The following is a 14,069-nucleotide window of genomic DNA, read 5'->3' on the forward strand; positions in this document are numbered from 1 at the left end:
ACCAGAGCGGGACAAATATCCTTGCGGGGAGGTTTGCTAGTACTGTTGGGGGGGGTTTAAACTAACTTGGCAGGGGGATGGGATACAGAGGGTAGCTGAAATAGGGGGTGATGTGCTGCCAATTATAGAGAAAAAAACAAGTCAGCTTGGTAGACAGGGCAAATATATAAGGGCAAGGCTGGATGGCATCTATTTTAATGCAAGGAGTCTTGCAAATAAGGTGGATGAACTGAAGGTGTTGATAAACACATGGGAGTATGATATTGTTGCTATCACGGAGACATGGTTGAGGGAGGGGCAAGACTGGCAGCTCAATATTCCGGGGTACAGAATCTTCAGGCGAGACAGAGGGGGAGGTAAAAGAGGAGGGGGTGTCGCAATATTAATTAAGGAGTCAATTACTGCAGTAAGGAGGGATGATATATTAGCAGGTTCCTCTAATGAGGCCATATGGGTGGAGCTTAAAAACAAAAAGGGGGCAAGCACTTTGCTGGGAGTGTACTATAGGCCTCCAAACAGTCAGGGGGAGATAGAGGAACAGATATGTTAGCAAATCTCAGAGAAATGTGCAAATAATAGGGTAATAATAATGGGGGATTAGGAAACAAAGGAGGGCTTTTGGCAGATACAAAAGGCTAAAGACAGAGGAAGCCCTAGAGGAGTACAAAAAGTGCAGGGGGATACTTAAAAAAGAAATTAGGAGATCAAGGAGGGGCCATGAAATAACACTGGCGAGCAAAATAAAGGAAAATCCTAAGATGTTTTATAAGTATATTAAGGGTAACAGGATAACTAGGGAAAAAATAGGGCCCATTAGGGACAAAAGTGGCAATCTGTGTGTGGAGCCGGAAGATGTAGGAGGGGTTCTAAATGAATTTTTTGCATCTGTTTTCACTATGGAGGAGGACGATGTAGACATAGAAATAGGGCGGGGGGACTGTGATATGCTCGAACATATTAACATCGAGAGGGAGGAGGTATTGGCGGTTTTAGCAGCCCTAAAAATGGATAAATCCCCAGGCCCGGATGAAATGTATCCCAGGCTGCTGTGTGAGGCAAAGGAAGAGATTGCGGGGGCTCTAACACATATATTCAGGACCTCTCTGGCCACAGGGGATGTGCCAGAGGACTGGAGAACCGCTAATGTAGTACCATTATTCAAGAAGGGAAGTAGGGAAAAACTGGGGAACTACAGGCCAGTGAGCCTAACATCAGTGGTAGGAAAATTATTGGAAAAATTCTGAGGGACAAAATTAGTCTCCACTTGGAGAGGCAAGGATTAATCGGGGATAGTCAACATGGCTTTGTCAAGGGAAGATCATGTCTGACTAGTTTGATTGAATTTTTTGAGGGGGTGACTAGGTGTGTGGATGAGGGTAACGCAGTGGATGTGGTATACATGGATTTCAGTAAGGCCTTCGATAAAGTCCCGCACAGGAGACTGGTCAAGAAGGTAAGAGCCCATGGAATCCAGGGTGCCTTGGCACATTGGATACAAAACTGGCTTAGTGGCAGAAGGCAGAGGGTGATGGTCGAAGGTTGTTTTTGTGACTGGAAGCCTGTGGCCAGTGGGGTGCCACAGGGATCGGTGCTGGGTCCCTTGCTGTTTGTGGTCTACATTAATGACTTGGATATGAATGTAAAAGGTATGATCAGTAAGTTTGCGGATGATACAAAAATTGGTAGGGTGGTAAATAGCGAGGAGGGTAGCCTCAGTCTGCAGGACGATATAGATGGGTTGGTCAGATGGGCGGAACAATGGCAAATGGAATTTAACCCGGAAAAGTGCGAGGTGATGCACTTTGGGGGGACTAACAAGGCAAGGGAATACACAATGAATGGTAAGACCCTAGGCAAGACGGAGGGTCAGAGGGATCTGGGTGTGCAAGTACACAGATCCCTGAAGGCGGCGGAACAGGTGGATAAGGTGGTAAAAAAGGCATATGGGATACTTGCCTTCATTAGCCGAGGCATAGAATATAAGAGCAAGGAGGTTATGATGGAGCTGTATAAAACACTGGTTAGGCCACAGCTGGAATACTGTGTGCAGTTCTGGTCGCCACACTACAGGAAGGATGTGAACGCTTTGGAGAGGGTGCAGAGGAGATTCACCAGGATGTTACCAGGGCTGGAGCGCTTCAGCTATGAAGAGAGACTGGGCAGATTGGGTTTGTTTTCCTTGGAGCAGAGGAGGCTGAGGGGGGACATGATTGAGGTGTACAAAATTATGAGGGGCATAGATAGGATGGATACTGAGGAGCTTTTTCCCTTAGTAGAAGGGTCAATAACTAGGGGGCATAGATTCAAGGTAAAGGGCGGGAGGTTTAGAGGGGATTTGAGAAAGAACTTTTTCACCCAGAGGGTGGTTGGAGTCTGGAACTCACTGCCTGAAAGGGTTGTGGAGGCAGGAACCCTCACAACATTTAAGAAGCATTTGGATGAGCACTTGAAATGCCATAACATACAAGGCTACGGACCAAATGCTGGAATATGGGATTAGATTAGACAGGGCTTGATGGCCGGCACGGACACGATGGGCCGAAGGGCCTCTATCCGTACTGTATAACTCTATGACTCTCTATGACACGTCAGGTCCTCGGAACTTTTATAGCACTTCCCACAGTCCGAGCATTTAAAAGATCTCGCGTCAGTGTGAACACATTGATGGCACGTCAGGTCGTCAGAACTTTTATAGCACTTCCCACAGTCCGAGCATTTAAAAGATCTCTCGTCAGTGTGAAAACGTTGATGGCACGTCAGGTCCTCAGAACTTTTATAACACTTCCCACAGTCCGAGCATTTAAAAGATCTCCCGTCAGTGTGAACACACTGATGGCACATCAGGTCCTCGGAACTTTTATAGCACTTCCCACAGTCTGAGCATTTAAAAGGTCTCTCGTCAGTGTGAACACCCTGATGATATGTCAGGTCCTCGTTACTTTTATAACACTTCCCACATTCCGAGCATTTAAAAGATCTCTCGTCAGTGTAAACACACTGATGGCACGTCAGGTCCTCGGAACTTTTATAACAGTTCCCACAGTCCGAGCATTTAAAAGATCTCTCGTCAGTGTGTGCACATTGAAGGCACATCAGGTCCTCGGAACTTTTATAGCACTTCCCACAGTCCGAGCGTTTAAAAGATCTCTCATCAGTGTGAACACCCTGATGATATGTCAGGTCCTCGTTACTCTTATAACACTTCCCACATTCCGAGCATTTAAAAGATCTCTCGTCAGTGTGAATACACTGATGGCACGTCAGGTCCTCGGAACTTTTATAACACTTCCCACAGTCCGAGCATTTAAAAGATCTCTCGTCAGTGTGAACACACTGATGGCACGTCAGGTCCTCGGAACTTTTATAACACTTCCCACAGTCCAAGCATTTAAAAGATCTCTCGTCAGTGTGAACACATTGATGGCACGTCAGGTCCTCAGAACTTTTATAACACTTCCCGCAGTCCGAGCATTTAAAAGATCTCTCATCGGTGTGAACATATTGATGGCACATCAGGTCCTCAGAACTTTTATAACACGTCCCACAGTCCGAGCATTTAAAAGATCTCTCGTCAGTGTGAACACACAGATGACACGTCAGGTCCTCAGAACTTTCATAACACTTCCCACAGTCCGAGAATTTTAAAGATCTCTCGTCAGTGTGAACACACTGATGGCACGTCAGGTCCTCGGAACTTTTATAACACTTCCCACAGTCCGAGCATTTAAAAGATCTCTCGTCAGTGTGAACACACTGATGACACGTCAGGTCCTCTGAACTTTTACAACACTTCCCGCAGTCCAAGCATTTAAAAGATCTCTCGTCAGTGTGATGGGCCTTCAATAACCACAAAACTAGAAGTTATAGACTTAAACAAGTTGGCTTTTAATCACTAAGATCAGAGCTAACATCTCAAAACGCCGACTGGTTCACAGGAATGAGTCATACAGATCCTGGGATCTTTATGTAAGAGAAGTCAGGGGCGGAGCCAAGAGCCAAGACCTGGAACCTCCCAGGTTAGTCGGGAAAGAGGAAGTGAAACTATACACAGTGGGGGAGGGTAATATACATGAGTGCAAAACGAATACAGGATCAAGACAAACAGATTTCATTACACAGTGTAAATACACTGATGGCACATCAAGTCCTCGGAACTTTTATAACACTTCCCACAGTCCAAGCATTTAAAAGATCTCTCGTCAGTGTAAATACACTGATGGCACGTCAGGTCCTCAGAACTTTTATAACACTTCCCACAGTCCAAGCATTTAAAAGATCTCTCGTCAGTGTGAACACACTGATGACACGTCAGATCGCCTTGAAGGCGGTGTATGGGCGGTCCTCCGTTCTAATGGGGAGCTGGTGTTACGCGGATTTCAGGTCGATAGTCGATAAGACTAATATTGCGCAATCTGGTTGATCATTTCTGATATGCGGGGTAAAGGGTAGGCGTCCAGCTGGGTATAAATATTAACAGTCTGGCTGTAGTCAATTACCATCCGTTTCTTTTCGCTATTTTTAACTATGACTACTTGGGCATGCCACGGGCTGGTACTGCATTCAATAATGCCTTCCCGCAGGAGTCTGTCCACTTCCTCCTTGACAAAGTGTCTGTCTTCCAGACTGTACCGTCTACTTTTGGTCGCTATGGGCCTACAGTTCGGAGCGAGATTAGCGAATAAAGAGGGCGGGCTGATTTTTAAGGTCGATAGGCCACAGACTGTGAGTGGCGGTTGGGACCCGCCATATGCTAGCGTGACACTTTCGTGGTGGCACTGGAAGTCCAGGCCCAAGATTACATTAACACAGAGTTCTGGCATCACGAGGAGTTTAAAATCCTTGTAGTCCGTGCCTTTTACAGTCAGTGTTACCACACAGTAGCCCAAAATGTCTGAAGTGTGGGGCTTAGCAGCCATAGCAATTCTGCTCCGTGTAGGGGTTACCGTTAATGAGTGCCGCCGTACCAGACTAGGGTGGATAAAACTCTCGGTACTCCCACAGTCAATTAAACATTTTGTTAAATTCCCGTTTACCTGTATGTCCATCATGGATTTTGTCAACGGGTGGGGCCTGGATTGATCCACCGTGATCGAAGCCACTGTTGGGCCCTGGGCGGCCGTTGAGTCGGGAAAAGATGATGGATCCCAAGATGGCGGCCCGCACAGCATGCACGAGGCGGTGACGGAGTTGGAAATCGGATTCCCCCTGCAGACTTTGCTAAAATGCCCCTTTTTCTTACATTTGAAGCATGTAGCGTCCTTCACTGGGCATCGTTGTCTGGGGTGCTTGGCCTGGCCGCAGAAGTAGCATTTCGGGCCTCGAGACATTGCCGCTGTAGTAGGACTCCTGGGTGAACTTCTGTGTGGGGACTCCGGCGGCGTAGAGCTGGTCTGAGACCTGGATGGGGAAGATGGCTGATTCCAAGATGGCGGCCCCCTCGGCGCGCACGAGGTGGTGAGGGCCGCATGGCCGGAAGAATAAGAGTCAGAGTTTCTCTGGGCCACGTCCAGCGATCGCGCAGTGGCCACTGCCTTTTTTAAGTCCAGGACCTCCTTCTCCAGCAGTCTCTGCCGGATATAATTCAATTTGAGGCCCGTGATGAAGGAATCGCGGACCAATTCGTCAGAGTACGCGTTGGCCGTCACGGCCTTGCAGTTACAGTCCCGGACCAGGTCCTTTAGGCCCTGTAAGAAATCATCCATTGATTCCTCTGGTCGCTGCCTGCGTGTAGCCAGCAGATGTCTGGCGTACACTTCGTTTACCGGCCTCTGGTATTGGGCCTTCAAGATAGTGATGGCCTCCGTGTAAGAGGTGGCGTCCCGGATGAACGAATAAATCCGATGACTTACGCGAGTAGTCAGTAGACTCAGTTTATCTACCTCGCTAGCGGATGAGGCCCCCGCGAAGAGTTCGAAGCATTTGAGCCAGTGTCCAAATTGATTTGATGCTTCAGCGGAATGTGGATCCAAGTCCAGATGCTCTGGTTTTAGGAGTCGATCCATCCTAGTATTCTTTAGTGATTAAAATTGATGGGCCTTCAATAACCACAAAACTAGAAGTTATAGACGTAACCAAGTTGGCTTTTAATCACTAAGATCAGAGCTAACATCTCAACACGCCGACTGGTTCACAGGAATGAGTCATACAGATCCTGGGATCTTTATGTAAGAGAAGTCAGGGGCGGAGCCAAGAGCCAAGACCTGGAACCTCCCAGGTTAGTCGGGAAAGAGGAAGTGAAACTATACACAGTGGGGGAGGGTAATATACATGAGTGCAAAACGAATACAGGATCAAGACAAACAGATTTCATTACACAGTGTAAACACACTGATGGCACATCAGGTCCTCGGAACTTTTATAACACTTCCCACAGTCCAAGCATTTAAAAGAGCTCTCGCCAGCGTAAACACACTGATGGCACGTCAGGTCCTCAGAACTTTTATAACACTTCCCACAGTCCGAGCATTTAAAAGATCTCTCTTCAGTGTGAACATACTGATGGCATATCAGGTCCTCGGAACTTTTATAGCGCTTCCCACAGTCCGAGCATTTAAAAGATCTCTCGTCAGTGTGAACACACTGATGGCACATCAGGTCCTCAGAACTTTTACAACACGTCCCACAGTCCGAGCATTTAAATGATCTCTCGTCAGTGTGAACACACTGATGACACGTCAGGTCCTCGGAACTTTTATAGCACTTCCCACAGTCCGAGCATTTAAAAGATCTCTCGTCAGTGTGAACACATCGATGGCACGTCAGGTCGTCAGAACTTTTATAGCACTTCCCACAGTCCGAGCATTTAAAAGATCTCTCGTCAGTGTGAACACATTCATGACACGTCAGGTCCTCAGAACTTTTATAACACTTCCCACAGTCCGAGCATTTAAAAGATCTCTCGTCAGTGTGAACACACTGATGGCACGTCAGGTCCTCGGAACTTTTATAACACTTCCCACAGTCCGAGCATTTAAAAGATCTTTCGTCAGTGTGAACACGCTGATGGCACATCAGGTCCTCGTTACTTTTATAGCACTTCCCACAGTCCGAGAATTTAAAAGATCTCTCATCAGTGTGAACACACTGATGGCACATCAGGTCCTCGTTACTTTTATAGCACTTCCCACAGTCTGGGCATTTCAAAGGTCCTTTGTCAGTATGAAATCGCTGGTGTCTCAACAGGTGAGATGATGTCCTGAACCTCTTCCTGCAGTGAGAGCAGCTGAACGGTGTGTAACCAGTGTGAATATACTGGTGCTCTGTCAGTGCCTCAGGGCGTTTAAAGCTTTTCTTGCAGTCGGAGCATTTAAACTTTCTCTTTTCAGCGTGGACTCGGTGGTGTCTCAGCAGGGCAGATGACTGAGTGAATCCCTTCCCACACACGGAGCAGGTGAACGGTCTCTCCCCGGTGTGACTGCGCCGATGAATTTCCAGCTCAAACGAGTAATTGAATCTCTTCCCACAGTTCCCACATTTCCACGGTTTCTCCCCGGTGTGACTGCGCTTGTGTCTCGACAGGTCAGACTCTTGGCTGAATCCTCGTCGACACACAGAACATATGTACGTTTCCTCCCCACCGTGAACGGTGCTTTTTGCTTCCATGTTCAAAGGCCGATGATATTCAGGTGCCAATGAAAGTGTGACTCTGTCAGATCTTGATGTGGTGTTTGGTTTGAGTTTCCCGTCTACAAATCTTCCCCTTCTTAGTACCCTGTAAAATGGATTTAATACAGCAAAAAGGGAGTGTGAGAGCGAGACCCCACAAAAAGCAGGTTGTGAAATTGAGCTTAATTAATCTGGTCATTAGTGGGGCCGGTATTAGAACAAAGTGACCGTGAAAGCTGCTGGATTGTTGAAAAAACACAAGTGGTTCACTAATGTCCTTCAGGCAAGGGAACCGACCACCCCATCTGTCCCACGACTGCCTAGAAGGAAAAAGGCAGAAGGCGCATGGGAACACCATCACCTCCAAGTTCTGTTCCAAGTCACACACCATCCTGACTTGGACATATATCATCATTCCTTCATCGTCGCTGGGTCAAAATCCTGGAACTCTAATGGCACGGTGGGAGCCCTTCACCACACGGACTGCAGCGGTTCAAGTAGGCGGCTCACCACCACCTTCTCAATGGGCAACTAGGGATGGGCAATAAATGCTGGCCTTGCCCGTGGCGCCCACATCGCAAAAATTAATTTTTAAAACTTGTATACGTAAACTAGATTAAAAGCCTCTACACAAATACTTGTTCCTAAAACAATACTTTTTTACATTGTAGGGACAGTGTCTATTTAACAACGTAATCTCCCGCAGAATCCACCTCCCTTGACAGTCTCACATTGGAAATTGTTGGGCCCTCCTGGGCTCAAAGTACTGGGGGTTAAACCCAGCAGCTTCTCCTCCATCTCCACTCCAGCTCAAACTGAAGCAACAAAAAGACCTACACAGGCAGCCAGGGACCTACCTTCCGTCAGCCTGCAATAAAACTCTTCCCGACAGCCTCTGACTAATGGCGGCCGCAGCACCCACAATTCCCCGCGCCCCAGAAACCGCTCTATCCAAGGCGCTGATTTCCCCGCTGTGAGTGCGCATGCTCCCTGGGGCCGCGGGCCATTCTGGGAGCTTGGCTCCTGTCCTTTGTCCTGAGTCGGATTTGGTGGAACCAGCTGAAGAAACTGGGAAGTGGCGGCTCAGATGGGGGAGGCGCTGCACCCTGGGTTTCCTGGTGCCAGGGCCCTGGCCACACGTCTGCCGGGCCCGGCCACTCTGATTCTGATTGAGTTTTTTGATGAGGTAACAGAGAGGGTTGATGAGGGCAATGCGGTTAACGTGGTGCACATGGATTTCCAAACGGCGTTCGACAAAGTGCCACATAATAGGCTTGCCAGCAAAGTTGAAGCCCATGGAATAAAAGGGACAGTGGCAGCATGGATACGGAATTGGCTAAGTGACAGAAAACAGAGAGTAGTGGTGAACGGTTGTTTTTCGGACTGGAGGAAGGTACATAGTGGTGTTCCCCAGGTGTCGGTACTAGGACCACTGCTTTACTTGATATATATTAATGACTTAGACTTGGGTGTACAGGGAACAGTTTCAAAATTTGTAGATGACACAAAACTTGGAAATATAGTGAACAGTGAGGAGGATAGTGATAGACTACAAGAGGACATAGACAGGCTGGTGGAATGGGCGGACACGTGGCAGATAAAATTTAACGCAGAAAAGTGCGAAGTGATACATTTTGGTAGGAAGAACGAGGAGAGGCAATATAAACTAAAGGGTACAATCCTAAAGTGGGTGCATGAACAGAGAGACCTGGGGGTATGTGTGCACAAATCATTGAAGGTGGCAGGGCAGGTTGAGAAAGTGGTTAAAAAAGCATACGGGATCCTGGGCTTTATAAATAGAGGCATAGAGCCCAAAAGCAAGGAAGTTATGATGAATCTTTATAAAACACTGGTTCGGCCTCAACTGGAGTATTGTGTCCAATTCTGGGCACCGCACTTTATGTAGGATGTGAAGGCCTTAGAGAGGGTGCAGAAAAGATTTACAAGAATGGTTCCAGGGATAAGGGATGAGGGACTTCAGTTACGTAGATAGACTGGAGAAGCTGGGGTGGTTCTCCTTAGAGCAGAGGAGGTTGAGAGGAGATTTGAGGGAGGTTTTCAAAATCACGAGGGGTCTGGACAGAGTAGATAGAGAGAAACTGTTCCCATTGGCGGAAGGGTCGAGAACCAGAGGACACAGATTTAAGGTGATTGGCAGAAGAACCAAAGGCGACATGAGGAAAAACTTTTTTACGCAGTGAGTGGTTAGGATCTGGAATGCACTGCCTGAAAGGGTGGTGGAGGCAGATTCAATCACGGCTTTCAAAAGGGAATTGGATAAGTACCTGAAGTAAAGAAATGTGCAGGGTTACGGGGAAAGGGCGGGGAGTGGGACTCGCTGAAGTGGTCTTGCAGAGAGCCGGCACGGGCTCGATGGGCTGAATGGCCTCCTTCTGTGCTGTAACCATTCTATGATTCTATAAAATTTTAGAAAGTTTGTTCCACAGAAGCACGAGGTTTATCTGCTTTTATTGATGAATTTAAAAAGTCTCTATTAAAACCTGAGCCAGTGTGTTGTGAGACAAAGAGCCTTGTGTCCAATAAGGGGAATAAAGGCCCACAGCCTCCCCTGGCCCCGGCCCCTGAACAAGGGACTGGAGAAACTCGCTGCCCTGCGGATCAGACAATCAGCCGGCGCTACTCCCGCCCCTCGGGCTCCCCCATTGCTTGGAGGACCCGCCGCCGGCTCGCTCCTCCAGCCCCGCCCCGCTCGCTACCTATTGGTCGGAAGCTCCCATCAATCAGGCCGTGGGCCTGGGTCACGTGTCCCCGAGGTGATCACGTGCACCGTCCAACTGACGCCGCTCTGTCCGGGGCCTCGCGGACTCTCAGGTTTTTCTATTTCTCTTTATTCTCTCCCGATCCACCCCTTCCCCCACCCCGCGCGATTCTCCACCCAATCGGAGCGGAGAAAACTCACTTTGCGTCACCGATCGCGACTCTGTAACTGACACCAAGGCCTTTCCCCGGAATTCCCCGCGCCGACTCCATCCGACAGGATCCGAGTGCGCAGGCGCAGCTCTGAGTGGGGGAGGGGTGGTTGGTGTCCTCTGGGCATGCGCTGTTATTACCCTTGGTGACCGGGAGGGGGCGCTGTGCCGGACTCGGCACAAACCGCCGTCCCGCGTACGCATGCGCGGACTCTCGGCTGTCAATCAACCAACAGCCTGAAGAGGTCGCTGGTGAGGCCAGTGAAGAAAGAAAGATTTGCATTTCTATAGCACCTTTCACCACCACCGGACGTCCCAAAGTCTTTACAGTCAATTAAGTACTTTTGAAATGTAGTCACTGTTGTAATGTAGGAAACGCGGAAGTCAATAATCAGACAGCAAGTTCCCACAAACAGCAATGTGATAATGACCAGATAATCTATCTTTTTGTTATGTTAATTGAGGGATAACCATTGGCTAGGACACCGGGGGTAATTCCCCTGCTCTTTCCCACATTATAACAGTGACTACACTCCAAAAGTACCTCGTTGGTTGTAAAGCACATCAAGACGTTTGCTGGTCATGAAAGCACTGTATAAATGCAAGCCTATCTTTCTCGAAATAGTGCCATGGGATCTTTTACATCCACCTGAGAGAGCAGACAGGGCCTCAGTTTAATGTCTCATCCAAAAGACGGCACCTCCGACAATGCAGCACTCCCTCAGCACTGCACTGGAGTGTCAGCCTAGATTTCTATGTTCAAGTTTCTGGAGTGGAACTTGAACCCACAACTTTCTGACTCAGAGGCGAGAGTGCTACCCACTGAGCCACTGGTTGACACTAAAGAACAAGCAGCTCTGACGAAAGGTCATTGACCTGAAACAGTAACTCTGTTTCTGTCTCCACAGATGCTGCCTGATCTGCTGAGTATTTCCAGCATTTTCTGTTTTTGTTAAAGAAACGAGGGAGTGATTGCTGACAGGAAGAATGTTGGGTCGTCCTGCGCATGCGCACCTCCCCGGCGGCTGAGGCGAAACACCGACTCACCTCCACCTGAGCCGCGCACGCGTACCAGATGTTGCGGCTCCGCATGTGCGCCCGATGTTCCAACCGCGGGGTTTTGTGCGCTGAGCATGTGCGTTGCGGACTGATTGGGACAGGCGATTGTGGAGCAGGAGGGAGAGCGCGGGGGCCATGAGAACATGCGCGGGACTCAGAGTCAACAGAGCGCTTTCTGGAGCGCCGGGGTTTGTGGGTATTACAGCCGCCAGTACTGCTGATCCTTTCAACCAACCTGTGCAGCAGCTGGAGCCTGAAAATCAGCTTCACTGCCCCTGGATTCAGAAAGGGGAAAATTGAACAACAGTTTGCCTCTGATCCTTTTCTGATCTCAATTTACAGGGTTATAGAAGTGAAGCAGTTACAGGCGGGAAGCTCAGACCAAACATCACGTCAAGATCTGGCAGAGTCGCTGGATTCATCAGGACCTGAATATCATCAGCCTTTGCACATGGAAGGAGAAAGCAGCGATCGTAGCGATGACAAACCGCACACGTGTTCGGTGTGTGGACGCGGTTTCAGCCGATTGCCTGACCTGGTGAGACACGTGCACCATCACACCGGGGAGAAACCGGGTAAAGGTGGGGACGGCGGGAAGGGATTCAGTTCCCCATCTGCATTGGAAGTTCAACGGCGCAGTCACACCAGGGACAGTCCGTTCACCTGCTCCATGTGTGGAAAGCGATTTGTTTGTTCATCCCATCTGCAAACACACCAGCGAGTTCACACTGGGGAGAGACCATTTCAGTGTTCTGACTGTGGGAAGAGCTTTAAAATCCCCAGGGATCTGAAGAAACACCAGCGAGTTCACACTGATGAGAGACCATTTCAATGTCCTGACTGTGGGAAGGGATTCACTCAGTCATCCAACCTGCAAACACAGCAGCTTGTTCACACTGATGAGAGACCATTTCAATGTTCTGACTGTGGGAAGAGCTTTAAAAGCCCCAGGGAACTGAAGGAACACCAGCTTGTTCACACTGATGAGAGACCATTTAAATGTTCTGACTGTGGGAAGAGCTTTAAAAGCCCCAGGGAACTGAAGGAACACCAGCTTGTTCACACTGACGGGAGACCATTTCAGTGTTCTGACTGTGGGAAGAGCTTTAAAAGCCCCGGGCATCTGAAGGGACACCAGCGAGCTCACACTGATGAGAGACCATTTCAGTGTCCTGACTGTGGGAAGAGCTTTAAAAGCCCCGGGGAACTGAAGAAACACCAGCGAGCTCACACTGATGAGAGGCCGTTTAACTGTCCTGACTGTGGGAAGAGCTTTAAAATCCCTGGGGAACTCAAGCAACACCAGCAAGTTCACACTGGGGAGAGGCTATTCACCTGCTCTGTGTGTGGGAAGGGATTCGCTCGATCCTCCACCCTCCTGACACACCAGCTTGTTCACACTGACGAGAGACCCTTTAAATGTGCTGACTGTGGGAAGAGCTTTAAAAGCTCGAAGAGCCTTAAGAGTCACCAGCGTGTTCACACTGATCATCGAATCTAACAGCACAGAAGGAAGTGATTCGGCCCATCGTGTCTGTGCCGGCTCTTTGAAAGAGCTGTCCAATTTAGTCCCAAACACCAGCTTTATCCCCAGAACTCTGCAAACTAGTCCTCTTTAAGTACATGTCCAATTACCGTTTGAAAGTTCCTGTGGAACCTGATTCCAGCATCCTTTCAGATGGTGCATTCCAGATCTTAACAACCCTCTGTGTGAAAACAATTCTCCTCATTTCCCTCTAGTTCATTTAGCAACTATTTTAAATCTGTGACCTTTGGTTACCGACCCACTTGCCAGAGTGAACAGTTTCTCCCTACTTGCTCGATCAAAACCCCTCATCATTTTGAACACCTCTATTAGGTCTCCTCTTAACCTTCTCTGCTCTAAGGGGAACAATCCCAGCTTCTCTAATCTCTCCACATAACTGAAGTCCCTCATCCCTGGTACCATCCTGGTCAACCTCCTCTGTACCCTCTCCAAGGCCTTGACATCCTTCCTAAAGTGTGGTGCCCAGAACTGTACACAAGACTCCAGCTGAGGCCAGAACCCTGCAGCTGTACAAAACCTTGGTTAGACCACAGCTGGAGTACTGTGAACAGTTCTGGGCACCACACCTTAGGAAGGATATATTGGCCTTGGAGGGAGTGCAGCGTAGGTTTACCAGAATGATACCCGGGCTTCAAGGGTTAAGTTACGGGGAGAGATTACACAAATTAGGGGTGTATTCCCTGGAATTTAGAAGGTTAAGGTGTGATCTGATTGAAGTTTTCAGGATATTAAGGGGAACAGATAGGGTAGATAGAGAGAAACTATTTCCGCTGGTTGGGGATTCTAGGACTGGGGGCATAGTCTAAAAATTAGAGCCAGGCCTTTCAGGAGTGAAATTAGGAAACACTTCTACACACAAAGGGTGGTAGAAGTTTGGAACTCTCTTCTGCAAATGGCAACTGATGCGAGATCAATTGTTAATTTTAAAT

At 48.5% G+C, this 14,069-nt stretch overlaps 1 pseudogene; it reads right to left on the reverse strand.

Annotated features, from left to right (window-relative positions):
- Positions 1-7,617, reverse strand: part of LOC147119189 (uncharacterized) — a 41,247-nt pseudogene extending 33,630 nt beyond the window's left edge.
- Positions 7,618-14,069: the final 6,452 nt, after the last annotated feature.

Source organism: Somniosus microcephalus, chromosome 4 (assembly GCF_052327205.1).
Source record: "Somniosus microcephalus isolate GS21.2 chromosome 4, FLI_Smic_1.0, whole genome shotgun sequence".
Taxonomy (NCBI): Eukaryota; Metazoa; Chordata; class Chondrichthyes; order Squaliformes; family Somniosidae; genus Somniosus; species Somniosus microcephalus.